The sequence below is a fragment of the Acinonyx jubatus genome, chromosome B2, assembly GCF_027475565.1.
Source record: "Acinonyx jubatus isolate Ajub_Pintada_27869175 chromosome B2, VMU_Ajub_asm_v1.0, whole genome shotgun sequence".
Taxonomy (NCBI): Eukaryota; Metazoa; Chordata; class Mammalia; order Carnivora; family Felidae; genus Acinonyx; species Acinonyx jubatus.
The window spans coordinates 21,879,665-21,893,741 of NC_069385.1; the positions used below are offsets into that span (position 1 = coordinate 21,879,665).

Sequence of the window (14,077 nt, forward strand, 5' to 3'; positions counted from 1 at the left end):
ATTTCTTTCAATTAGTCTGTATATCTGAAATTTTTCCATGATAGAATTTTGAGGAAAAAAATTCCTAACTTCAAATGGAAAATATACCACATCGTCTATATAATATCCTTGCCAAAATGTTTAACATGAAACTTATCATGAAGAGACAAATCTAAACTGTGGATAGTCTTTAATATAAATTATCTAGGGGCACCTGGGTGGCTCAGTCAGTTAAACACCCGACTTCAGCTCAGGTCATGATCTCATGGTTCATGAGGTCAAGCCCCGCAATGGGCTCTGTGCTGACAGCTCAGAGCCTGGAGCCTGCTTCACATTCTGTATCTCCCTCTCCCTCTGACCCTCCCTCTCCCTCTCCCTCTCTCTCTCTCTTTCTCAAAAACAAATAAGCATTTAAAAACTTTTAAAATAAATTATCTAGACTGCTCACAATTACCAATGTTTTGAAATATAAAAACACCTGGGGGAGGGAGAACTGTGCAGGTTAAAGAAGACCAAAGAAACATGGCGACCAAGTGTAGTCCTTGACTGGATTCAGAATTTAAAAAATAAACATTTTGGGGATGATGTGAGAAATATGAACTGGGGCTATATATCAGACAATATTATTGAATCAATAGTAAAATTCTTTAATATGGGTTAATGGTTTTATCATTATGCAAGTGAGTATCTCTGATTATAGGAGACACCTGATGAAACATTTACCAATGAAATGTGATAACTTCAACTTAAGTTCAAACAAGACAGCATATACCTGTCTATCTATCCATGTACAGTTATCTATCTATACACATACATACAGAGAGAGAGGGAGAAAGAGAGAGAGAGAAAACAAATGTTGTAAAATGATAAGTGGAGGGGTGCCTAGATGACTCAGTTGGTTAAACATTGACTCGATTTTGGCTCAGGTCATGATCTCAGGGTTCTGAGCTAGAGACTAGTTAAGATATTCTCTCTCTTTCTCCCTCTCCCTCTGCCCCCCTTCACTCTCTCTCTCTCTCTCTCTCTCTCTCTCAAAAAAAAAAAAAGGAAAATGGTAAGTGGGGACTGTAGAGAAAGAGCATATGGATATTTACTCTTCTGTCTAGTATAATATTACAGGCAGGAAATGACTGGTCCAAACAAGGGTACCAGGAAAGAAACAGGTAGATATATGGGGTATTTAGATATCAAATACACATCGCTTCTCGGCCTTTTGGCTAAGATCAAGTGTAGATATCAAATACAAAAGATCAGTAGCATTTGGGAAGTGACTGGATACGAGAGGTGCAGAATACTAAGGTGCAAAATGACTGCCCAGTTTTGGTTTGGACAACTGAGCAGAGGGTGAGTCATTCACGGAGCCGGGGAGCAGATAGGCCACTGGCGGAAGAAATAATGAATGCGGTTTGGACTTGCTGAGTTTGAGGTCCCTCCAAGTTATATAAGTGGAGATAGCAAAAAGGCAGTTGGACATACAGGTCTGATCTCAAAAATGGTCTGAATTCAACATAAATCTGGATAGTTATACGTCAGATCCACTGACACAGATTTTGTTCTAGAAGATACATCATATGAATTCTGCTGAGTATAGCTATCACTCAGTAAAATAATTTTAGTCTTTAGTGATTAATTAGAATCATCTTCAGAATTTAAAGAATTAAGGATTCTACTTGGCGGCACAACCTTTTCTTTAAGAATGTCACTAATTAGGTGCCTCTGAGTGGCTCAGTCGATTAAGCTTCTGACTCTTGACTTTAGCTCAGGTCATGATCTCACAGGTTCGTGAGTTCAAGTCCCACATCAGGCTCTGCCCTGACAGTGCAAAGCCTGCTCAAGATTCTCTCTCTCTTCGCTCTCTGCTCCTCCTGCACTATCTGTCTCTCTCTCAAAATAAACAATTTTTTTTAAATGTCAATAATTAGAGGGGTGCCTGCTTGGTCAGCTGAGTGACTGACTCTTGATTTGGGCTCAGGTCATGATCCCAGAGTCGTGGGACTGAGCCCAGTGTCTTAAGATTCTCTCTCTCTCTCAATCTCTCTCTCTCTCCTTCTCTAAATAAATAAATAGATAGATAGAGAGATAGATAGATAAATAAATAAATAAATAAATAAATAAATAAATAAATAAATAAATAAATTTTTAAAAGACTGCCAATAATTAGAGCTCTGTGTTGACCTGATTCTTCCTGGAACACAACGTCCCTACAATCCAGACAGAATCAGAATTCAATTTTAAGTTCAGCAACTTGGCTCTATCCTAACAGCCCCTTACGTGGATCCCAAATGCCAATCAAATAATTAATTGTTTAACTGGGAATATAACAGTCAACACATCCAAACATTAATCTGCAAATAATGGGCATTAATTCATTTATTACAACAGATATCAGAACAAGAGTTTACTGCCAGCTAGGATTAGCCAACCCAATCATTTAAGTCAAGGACACACCATATGGTATTATTATTTTATAATATGTTTCATTTTGCATACTTCTGTAATATCTAGTATGTTATATATTATAATGTTTAATTATATGTAACATTCAAGGAAATACCATACTATCTTATAACATAAATATATGTAAAAAATAATTACCGTATATTTTTCCTAACCAGTCAGGAAAAGAATGTGTTCTAATAATAAAGAGGTCAAAATTACCAGAGAAAAATGTTTTAAGTGTTTAAAAGTTCGAGACAGAAGACAACTGGTGGACTGCTAAAGCTTCAGGAACAATTTTTTCTCCTATAGAGAGGACCGTGTAGATTGGACCATCAGTCTGCCAAATTTTGAGTTTAAAAAAAAATTGTGTTTTATATTGGTCTACCACTGTTAAGACTTTAGGGATTATTATATGACTAAGTTCATTTTGGGGGTTACATACCTATAAAAGATTTGCTGAATTCTTAAGTGTATTTTATTATATTCAAGAACTTGAAGCTTTGTTTAGAAGAATGCTTATAAAATTTTATTATGGGAAATCAGGTTTGTCTAACAAAAATTCTCTTTACTGAAAAGCAACTAACTATTGCTTTGAGAGACAGTTCTAACGTTCTCTTTCATAACTGGTCTTAGCCAATGGTTTTCACTTCCACACTTGCAAAGACCTCTCCCAATATCTCTTTACCCTAATTTTTTATTTTGCCACCCTAAGATCATTTCTCAAATCTTCTCTTCCTGATAAGCAAAATCCCTTATATGCTACAAAGATACAGCACAAAGAGGATCAGAGGACAAGGAAAGAATGGGAAGGAGAGAGAATCACAGAAGGCCATTTGAACAGTGAGAGCACTGACTGCCACTTGTTGGCAGGAAAGGGCAGGGGGACTCCGAGCTGAGTACTATCCTGAGAAAAGATACCTCCTTCTAAATCACCAAATGCTGCAGCAACTCATAAGTGGTTGTCAGGAGACAGAGTACAAGTTTGGTCCCTAGCACTGTGCCTCAGTGTGCCCTGTCCTCTTCCACACGCACAGGATGGAAGAGAGGCCATGCCATCTTCCACACAAAGCTGGGTGAGACCCTGAGAATGAATTAATGGGATATTGCCTCAGAAGCTGTAAGCCCTATACAACTGTAATTTACTGTTACCACTGCTTTGGGTCTCTGTTGCCTCCTAATTATGTTTTGCAAAGTTTAGACGGAACTTTCTCACTGAAACCAATGCACTCAACTCAACCTTCTGCAACTCTTTATTCAGAACGTGTCTGGGTGGTCATAGGGGACAGAAGCCCTGAGTGTGTGGCAATAAACTTGGGAGTGGGGGTGGCCTTGCAGATAAAGCTAATGTTTTAATTTTAAAACAATTTGGCAATTAGACCACGTAAGAATACAAAATACATTCAACAATTAGCAATTATGACGGAAATGCGATATAGGTCCTTGGGCAGAAAGCGTCCACGCTTTTTTACACCAGAAACCCAAACCCTGGAACGCTAGAGATAGTGGAAAGGGAAGCGAAGAGGCCAAGAATTTGCCGCTCTGCTTGAAACATAGTACCAAAAAACCGCCCAGTGCCAAAAACTGCCATTCATTCTCGGAAACGCTCCAAGGGAAGGTGATTAATACTGTTTACAGGAGCAATAAATTTTAGGTAAACACCCAAAGGAAAGTTAAAGAGCTGTCTCACTGGTCCCACAAACTCGGATGGAGGGAGCGGAGAATGACCCCGCGGAAACCTTGGCCCTGGCCGCCGGGTACTGTGGTAGCCGACGCACCCACGAGTTTCGCATTCCTCCAGCTCTCCCCTGACCCGCAACGCTCCCCGCAGGCTGCGGTCCCCACGGCCACCAGCAACAGCGGGAGGGGCCAACCGCACTTCCTAAGGCCCGTGCAAGTTACAATCGAGTGGATGCGGCTACTGCCGCGGGTCCCGGAGCCCGCGAGCCCCGGCCCCTGCCCGGACACAGGGAATCGAGGCTCCCCCAACTCGGCGCATTCCAGCCGCAGCAAGCGGTGCCCTGACCCTCCCGGGCGCGGCGTGGGGAACTGACTTGCGGCCCTGGTGACCCAGGTGACCTGGAGGCTAGGAAAGGAGACTCTCTCCGGGACAGCCCAGAAAGCGGAGCTGATCGCCCCAAGTTAGACCTGGAGCTCCCCAGTTCAACGTAAAACAAAGCGCGGGTCCCCAAGCTCTAGGAGATCGGGCACGTTTTCTCCTTCCCTTGAAACAACCCTGAAACAGTCCCTTTCGTAATCCCGGGCTTGGGGCAAAACAATTCTCTTGTAACCGCGTGCCTCCTAAAAGTTGCACAGCCTAAAATTAGTGCTTTGTTGGCTTTAGAAGTGGCCTTGGACCACCAGAGCCTCGGACCCAGAGCCAAAAGGGGACACGAGTTGCCTTACCTGATGCAGCAAGTGATGCCAAGAGTACGGGAAGGCAGAAGAGGCTACCTCGGGGACACACACCAACTGCACGTCCCCCCGCCCCGTCCCCTCCCCGGAACCCCACCCTCGGGAGCAGCAACGGCTAGGAGATCCAGCACGTTTCCTGCCAGGCGGCCGGCGGCGAGCCGCTCCCCTTCCCGCCCACCACACCGCCACCCACTTACCACTCGCTCCTCGGGGACACCTCGGGGCCCCGCCTTCCCGGGGCCGGGGCGTGTGTCACTGGCCATCCTAGGAGGCCACGTCCCCTCTCGGAGGTCACAGCGCGAGGCACGGGTACGCGACCCTCCCAGCCGGCGGGGGGAGGAGGGCTGGGGGAGCCGCACCCGTCGGAGGAGTCTGGGTCACTCCCCACCAGACGGATGGCGAGGACCTCCCCTCGGGAGCTCTCTCCGCGTTTCTGGCACCCTCCCTCTGCCGCCGGGGGGAGCCGAACTAGGGTTCCGAGGAAAGTGCACGAGAAAGTTGGTGACATCTCAAGACTCGGCCCCGAGAAGGAGATCGGGACGCACGGTGGAAGCCGCAGAAAGACCATCCTCCCGGCAGCCCACGCCCCACTTCCCGGGGCTGCGACACTGCACGGGCTTACCTGCTCCAGGACCCGCGGGCCCGCGCCGCCTGCCTGCCAGCCGCCGCCGCCGCCGCGTCCCGAGCGGGCCGCGCTCCTCTGGGCGTGTTTGGGTCGTCAGTGATCGCGGGGGAGTGTGCGAGCGTGAGTTCCGTGGAGCAACGTGCTTTAAAAAGGAAATGTGAAGGACCAGACAAATCCGAAAGGAAAAAAAAAAAAATTTTTTTTTTTTTTTTTGACACCCGATTGAAAACGCCCCCAACTTGTGCAATCTTCCTGCCCGGTAGTTCCGCCAAAAACAAAAACAAAACAGTCCAAGCGCAAACCTGGAACGGGCGCGCCGGCACCAAGTTGGCCAAACACTAGAGAGTTTTCCGTCTGCAGAAACGACCCGGGAGAAGGGAGGCACCGCTCCCCGCGGTGCTCCAAGCGGCTTCGGGAGAAAGCCCGCGGCCGGCTGCGGCTGCCCGCTCCCCTCCTCCGAGGAAAGGCGACTCCACAACTTTGTGCGCGAGCGGCTCGCTCCGGCGGCTCCTCCTCCGCCTCCTCCCCCGCCGCCGCCGGCCTGCCCCTTTGTTGGAGAGCGGCGCAGGAGGCAGAAGAGGGAGGGGGCGCGCCGCCGTCCCCCCGGGAAACGGGCTCGCGGCCGGGCACCCCGGGGCCGGCCCTCCCCGGCAGGAGGCGGCCGAGCGCTCCCGCTCCCCCCCGGCCCTCGGCCGCCGGCCCCCGCCGCCGCAGGCCCAGCAACTTTGTTCCGAGAGAGCCGCCCCTCTCGGCTCCGGTTCGGCCCCGGCCCGGCCCAGGCGGCCACCGCGGGCTGGGCTCCGGGAACGTGGCGCCCCGGGTCACCTGACCGCGCGCCCCGTCAATCAGCTCCCGCCCCGCGCTCCCTCCCCGCCCGCAGCGGCCGGCCCGGCGCTCCGCTGGCCTGGGGCTGCGCGCCCCGCGCGGCTCCCGGAGCGTGCGGCGCGCGGGGAGCTAGGAATGGATGCCTCGCGCAGCACCATCCCCTTTATTCAGATTACCCGAACGCGTGAGTCACGCCCCCACCTCGGGCAAACCGGGTAGTTCTGGAGACCTTGTTCTCTTCCAGAGGTAAATCTCCATTTGCCCCCTCCACTCACCCCACCTCCGTTTGCTGACGTTGCTGATTTGTAGATCCTACTTCCAAGGGTGTGTTTATTTTAGCTTTCTTAGTGTCGCTTTTAGTGGGAAGAGAAACTTGAATTTCGTTTTATATTCGTTCATACCTACAAATAGTGCCTATACTGGCCTTATTTTTCTTATTTTCAAATATACACACACACCAACATAGACCTCGAATAGCCTGTCTCAAGGTTGAGGCGTTGGTAAAGAAAATCTGGGGGAAAATCACCGTGTATTTCCTGTGCATTCCTCTTATTTACATGTTTCACTCCTCGTGTGTTCCTGTGATTCTTTTACATCGTCATCGTGCTTGGGGAGGGGGAGGGGGAGGGGGGAGGACAGCAACCTAAGTTCCTAGTTCCAAAAAAAAGGAAAGGATGACTGATAACTGAGCAGCTCTGGCTCATTCCTGGTTTAATATTTGAAAGTCAATTTACGCGTTAGTAAAGATAAATCACTAGGGGATTTATTAAGTGCTTTTTTTTCCCCCCAGAAAGAATTCCCTAGTTTTTTATTAGCTACAAAGTGAGATTCCCCCATCCCTAAACGGTGTAGGAGGTCCTGAAAGACAGTGTTCTTTATAAGGTCTCTACCGTAGCTTCCTTGCTTTGGGGAATTTCTTCATATAATCCCACAACACATCCAGGTGATTAACTTCAAGTGGATATAATTTATTCATTCACTTCTATCGGTTCATTCATTGAACAAATGTCAATTTATGGCCTGCCAGTTCCAAGGCCCTGTGAATGATGCGAAGAAAAATCAGATAGAGATCTTGCCTTAAAGAATGTCAAATCTAACAAGTGAGATAAGGCATGAAAACAAATAAGGATATGCAAGATCAGCGATGATAAGTGCCATAAGAAAAGGACAGATCAAGTGCTACTTGGGTCTGTCTGTATCAAAGTACAATGAGGTTTACTGATAATTCTACAGACTCTTACAGCTGTTCATCATGCACTGTATCCTCTTGGTTGAGTTTGATGGAAACTCAGATTCCTCCTTTAAAATAAAATTACATTGAAGCATTGAAGGAATTCGTTGCTTGAAATGATGTAAGTGAAAAGCACTTTGTAAATTGCAAAATGCTGGACAAATATTACTTTATCTAACTCAAAATTTTGAAAAACACACTTGCTTGGGGACCTAGAACCTCTGAGTTTCTTAACCACTGAGGGGATGTCTGGCTAAGCTTCCCCAAAGGCCATAAGGAAAGAGTCATAAGAGTACAGTCACCATCTGTACGGGAGTGACTCCACCCACACCTCCAGCTTCAGTGGCTGGTTACCTGGAACCTGCGTGGTATTTGTAGCCCTTCTCCCCTCACGGAAAGACTGATATTCTCTGTAGGCCATGGACAGAGACAAAATAAAGAACTTCCTGCTGTTGGGATGACCAAGAGGTCCCAAGCTGGTCCTGCTCCCTGTTTCCTTTGCATGTGGAGAAACCACTTTTAGTGGAAGATTTCGACCACAGAAGGCCACATTTCCATACAGTATGATCTTCCTTTGCAGCCTGAGAATCAAGTTGTAGGGAAAAGTGGAGACAGACTACCAGGAGGTGGGTAGCAGTTAATGCACCTGCATCCAACATTCCAGCTGTGGTCCATGCACTGGGGGCATTGGCTTGTGAGGACAGAACTCAATGGGTTTTGTCTCCCCACCCAAAAGAGCAATGGAGAGCATTCAGAGAAAGTGATAGGAATGTGGCCCAGAGTCTACCATTAACTCGAACTCTGAATTGCCCCATTGTCACCACAGAACAGTGAAAATTTCAGAAAACTGAACTGATATCACTGGGACAAAGCCCTTGACATAGGAGAAAATATGAGTAGTATATATATAGATTCGGATATAGAAATATATCCATCTTTACATATATATAATGTAGAGAGAGATGATTCTACATAGATACTCTTCATATGTAGGGAACTGTATCCTAATATAAGAGCCAAAAAGAAAATCTTCTTACTAAACTTTGTATATAATGAATATAGTATATGTAGCAAGAGTATATAAATGTGGTTTCTCTTTAAACTATAGACACATAGGGAAACACATAATATATAAAAAGCAAGGCACTCCTTCAGCTTTATCCTTGGTGTTGACTATAAATAAAGCCCTGCATGGAAGCATTTAAGAGAGGAACAAAGGTTAGGGAATTTAACTTTTCTTACCTTTTCCAGGTCAGGAAAGTGGTTTATATATATTAGATACCAGAATACTTGCTGAATGTTGTTACTGTATTCTTCAGTCAAATATCCAGTATTTATTGAGCAAGTTGAAAATAGATATAAATAAAATTATTTGTGATACAATTAAGGAAACTAATAATAATGCATGAAACGTTTAGAGACAAATTAGAATGAAGGCAGAGTTTCTCACACTTTCATGAGCTCAAGAATCACCAGGGAGAATATTTTAAATTCAGATTGCCTACTGACTCCCAGAAATTCTGATTTGCTAGGTCTGGTGAGGCCCAGGAAGCTGCAATTTTAATAAACAATCCATGAAGGTAGAACAAGATGGTTGGGGAATCTTACTTTGAGCCACTGTTCCCTAAGGAGCTGGCCTCAAATAGGCCACTTTGGATGATTGGAGGAGTCTAGAAATTGCCCTATAAGAAAAACATTGCCCACTGGATCGATCATAATTTCAAAATGCCCACAATTAGCTTTATCTCTGTGAGTTCAAGTGTTTTGTTCAGTTGTGGATCACCCTTGAGGTTGTCGAGGGTCATTAACACCTCAGGAGCATTCTGGGAAATTCAGCCTGCCCTGTGGTACAGAGCCTGGCAAGTCCTGACCAAATGCTCTGCAGAAAAAGTCTGCTGGCAGGAGGGGAGGGAGGAGAGGACTGATGAAGGTAGGGGAGTTGAAATGCGGGTCCAAAGAAGCTAAGGACAAAATAAAAAGATCAAGCCGTTGAGGAGAAAAGAGTAATTAATTGATAGAACAAAAGGAGAGAATAAAGGAGGCCCCAAAAGAGAAGCAAGAGGCAAAGAGAGAGTAGAGGATAAAACCAGACCCACCTCTTCACATTGTGCTGCCCCTGAGAACCAGACAGCCCTCTGAGTAAAAGGAGTGCCCTATCAGACTTGTCACTTTTACTTGGTTTCATTTGCATTGCATAATTTGGTGATGTTGGTACTGGAAGGGATTTTACAGTTTCTCCTTCAACCCTCTTAGTCACGTGTGGCTCCAGAAACAAATGACAAAGATGTAAAACAGGCTAAGGGAGTGCATTTAGGTAACATAAAAATCTATTGGGGGGAAATGTCCAAATTACTTAGAAGTAAAGAGAGCATCCCTAGGTTATATAAATTCGAAGGAACAGGAGGAACAGAAGACAGAGTTGCTGAAAGCAATCAAAGCTGGATTTAAGTTGCCTGAGTGCTAACTATTAAATTGACAGTGATTTTGGCACAAAAACAGATACATAGACCAATGGAATAGAATAGAAACCCCAGAACTAGACCCACAAACATATGGCCAACTAATCTTTGACAAAGCAGGAAAGAACATCCAATGGAAAAAAAGACAGTCTCTTTAAAAAATGGTGCTGGGAGAACTGGACAGCAACATGCAGAAGATTGAAACTAGACCATTTTCTCACACCATTCACAAAAATAAACTCAAAATGGATAAAGGACCTGAATGTGAGACAGGAAATCATCAAAACCCTAGAGGAGAAAGCAGGAAAAGACCTCTCTGACCTCAGCCATAGCAATCTCTTACTCGACACATCCCCAAAGGCAAGGGAATTAAAAGCAAAAATGAATTACTGGGAACTTATGAAGCTTCTGCACAGCAAAGGAAACAACCAACAAAACTAAAAGGCAACCAACGGAATGGGAAAAGATATTTGCAAATGACATATCAGACAAAGGGCTAGTATCCAAAATCTATAAAGAGCTCACCAAACTCCACACCCGAAAAACAAATAACCCAGTGAAGAAATGGGCAGAAAACATGAATAGACACTTCTCTAAAGAAGACATCCGGATGGCCAACAGGCACATGAAAAGATGCTCAACGTCGCTCCTCATCAGGGAAATACAAATCCAAACCACACTCAGATATCACCTCATGCCAGTCAGAGTGGCCAAAATGAACAAATCAGGAGACTATAGATGCTGGCGAGGATGTGGAGAAACGGGAACCCTCTTCCACTGTTGGTGGGAATGCAAATTGGTGCAGCCACTCTGGAAAACAGTGTGGAGGTTCCTCAGAAAATTAAAAATAGACCTACCCTATGACCCAGCAATAGCACTGCTAGGAATTGACCCAAGGGATACAGGAGTACTGATGCATAGGGGCACTTGTACCCCAATGTTTATAGCAGCACTCTCAACAATAGCCAAATTATGGAAAGAGCCTAAATGTCCATCCACTGATGAATGGATAAAGAAATTGTGGTTTATATACACAATGGAGTACTACATGGCAATGAGAAAGAACGAAATATGGCCCTTTGTAGCAACGTGGATGGAACTGGAGAGTGTGATGCTAAGTGAAATAAGCCATACAGAGAAAGACAGATACCATATGTTTTCACTCTTATGTGGATCCTGAGAAACTTAACAGAAACCCATGAGGGAGGGGAAGGAAAAAAAAAAAAGAGGTTAAAGTGGGAGAGAGCCAAAGCATAAGAGACTCTTAAAAACTGAGAACAAACTGAGGGTTGATGGGGGGTGGGAAGGAGGGGAGGGTGGGTGATGGGTATTGAGGAGGGCACCTTTTGGGATGAGCACTGGGTGTTGTATGGAAACAAATTTGACAATAAATTTCATATATTGAAAAAAATAAACATTAAAAAACTTAAATAAATAAATAAATAAATAAATTGACAGCGATTAGCTGTATGAGCTTATGGAACTTACTTGATCTTTAGCTTTGTGTCTATGAAATAGAAAGAATGCCTCCCTCAAATGTTGGGAGAATCCAATGCTTGATATGAAGCATTCATCACAGTATCTGAGGTTTTTTACTATTATGTTCCTTCCTCTGTCTTAACTCAAGATGATTTGCTGCCATTTTGTGATTATCTTCATTTATCATTTTATTGAGAACTTTTCTGGATGGAACCCCCATTATCTGCTGAGGGGCTGGGTGTGCCAATGACAATAAGCCACAGTGGTTGTCTTCAAAAAGCTACTGTCTAGTGCAGGAGACCAACACATAATAGACAATTATAAATTATTATGAGTACATCAGTACAGCCAAGATGTAACATGACCCAGAAGAGGGACATGTAACCCAATAGGAGGAGGACAGGGATAGAGGGTATCGACAAGTGACACCTGAGTCAAGTCTTAACAGATAAATAGGAATCATAAAGGACACCTGTTGTCTTGCCTCTGCCTAGCATCTTTCCCCTCTTTTTAAAGGAACATTACCCCTTCCTTTGGGTAATTGTTCCAATCAAACTTTGTGGGGCTGCCAATCACATCTCCACCTAGCCTTGGGGGAGGTTCATGACTCCAGAACAGTCAACCATAGGCCTCAACCCCAGGCATAGTGATTAATCCAAGAGGGATAAAGGGAGATCTAGGCTAAACTCACACGTGTCCTTTCAGAGGAATTTTCCAGAATAACACTGGAAAGGAAACTTCTCTTTTCTCTTTGGAATTAATAAACCGGAGTGACATAAAACTGAGACTAACCCCACAATCCCCCCCATGCCCCTCTCCTCCCCCTTCTACTTGAGTTCTATACCTACAAAAGGAGAAAATGAAACCATCACACAAGGAGCTGAAAAATATGGAGAAAATCTTGAGGACACGGGAGTCCTTGGTTTTCATGCATAGAGGCAGTGCCCTCTTCATAACCCCCTTTTTTATGAATGTTGGCTTGCGTTGGAATTCTATGACTTGCAACTGCCCAAGCCAGTCTAATGTAAAAATTAACCAGGAAAAGAGGAGGCCTAAGTGAAAGCTTGAGGGTAAGAAAGAGCATAGGGTTTATGTGTGTGGTGCTAGGTTGCAAGAGGAACATTTCCTTTTGTTGAAGTCCTGCTTGATCTCCCCAATTCCCTAGAGACCATGCTAGACATGCTAACCCACATTCATCCACTGCTTTAGCCTGGTAAGGTAGGGATCACCATAGAGATTTCTAGGCCATTTTTATGTATTTCATCTACCTAGATTATGCCCCACCCATAGTAGAATTGAAACTCCTCCCTCTGGGCAGCAGCCTCTCTGAACTGTGGAGACATGGCCACCATGACTTTAACCTGAGCCTAACTAAGTGATGATATTAACCAATGGGCCCTCCATTTTTTTTTTTTTTTTTTTTTTGCATCTAGAAAAACACCCCTACTGTTTTCAAGTGGATGCCAAACTCTTCTGTGTACTTACCCTGCTTTTAAAAGACATATTGCCACATAGTTTCCCCATCCAATGTTATGCGTGCCTGGAGGGCAGTGGCCTCCTTCCCCCAGAGAACTAGCAGGGGCTGCAGATGCACTGATGGGTGTTTCCTTGGTGATTATTAGGCATTTCTGGCCATGTGACCCTAAGGAAGAGCCCAAGGATCCAATCACTGTAACAGGGTAAAATATTGGGCAGTTTGGGGCACCCGGGTGGCTCAGTCAGTTAAGCAACAGACCGTTGATCTTGGCTCAGGGCACGATCTCACAGTTCATGAGTTCAAGCCCCCAGTCAGGCTCCGTGCTAATGATGTGGAGCCTGCTTGGGATGGTCTCTCCTTGTCTCCGCCCCTTGCCTGCTTGTGCGCTCTCTCTCTCTCTCTCTCTCTCTCTCTCAAAATAAATAAATAAACTTAAAAAAAATATTTGGGCAGTTTATTGGTATTATGCAGAAAATTTTAAGTACCGGTTATTTTAATAAATGCAACTATTTTGTTTTACAAAGTTAGGGCAAACTGCTTTTCGGCATAGTTACAATCACCACAGATCTCAAACTAGTGGCTGCCTGCCACTGGAAGAAAATCATGTCACAACATCAAGTGTACCCTTCTTCCAATAGGCATCTTCAATCATGTATCTGCTCTTTGCAAAGAAAAGCAAAGAAAAAAGGAGGTTTCATTTCTATAATCTACTTAGGTACACACTGTGCCCCTGCGTTGGCACAGCAGTTACCTCTATCCGGGAGGTGTCCCAGAAAATCTGAGGAACCTAAGGGGTCATCACTCAACTCAAGTGTGCAGCCAGAACCTTCCTCAGAGGACCCCTTTTTTCATGTTTGTTTTGTTTTGTTTTTTGAGGTTGGAAACACAGGTTTTATGTATTTATTTATTTTTATGTAATTTATTCTTTAAATTTACATCCAGGTTAGTTAGCATATAGTGCAACAATGATTTCAGGAGATCCTTAATGTAGATCCTTGATGTAATGATTTCAGTAGATTCCTTAATGCCCCTTACCCATTTAGCCCATCCCCCCTCCCACAACCCCCTCCAGGAACCCTCTGTTTGTTCTCCATACTTAAGAGTCTTCAGAGGATACTTCTAAATTAAAATAAGGGCCAAATTCTTGTTTG

General features: G+C 44.8%; 1 protein-coding gene across 4 annotated transcripts in view; it reads right to left on the reverse strand.

Annotated features, from left to right (window-relative positions):
• Positions 1-5,597, reverse strand: part of UTRN (utrophin) — a 511,459-nt gene extending 505,862 nt beyond the window's left edge. For 2 of the 4 annotated variants that reach the window (XM_053222143.1, XM_053222139.1), the window contains exon 1: positions 5,453-5,597. The gene's annotated coding sequence lies outside the window, so the exon portion shown is untranslated. Of the gene's footprint in view, positions 1-4,821; positions 4,960-5,027; positions 5,175-5,452 lie in introns of those variants that run through there. The other 2 variants (XM_053222141.1, XM_053222140.1) reach the window with 2 other exon arrangements.
• Positions 5,598-14,077: the final 8,480 nt, after the last annotated feature.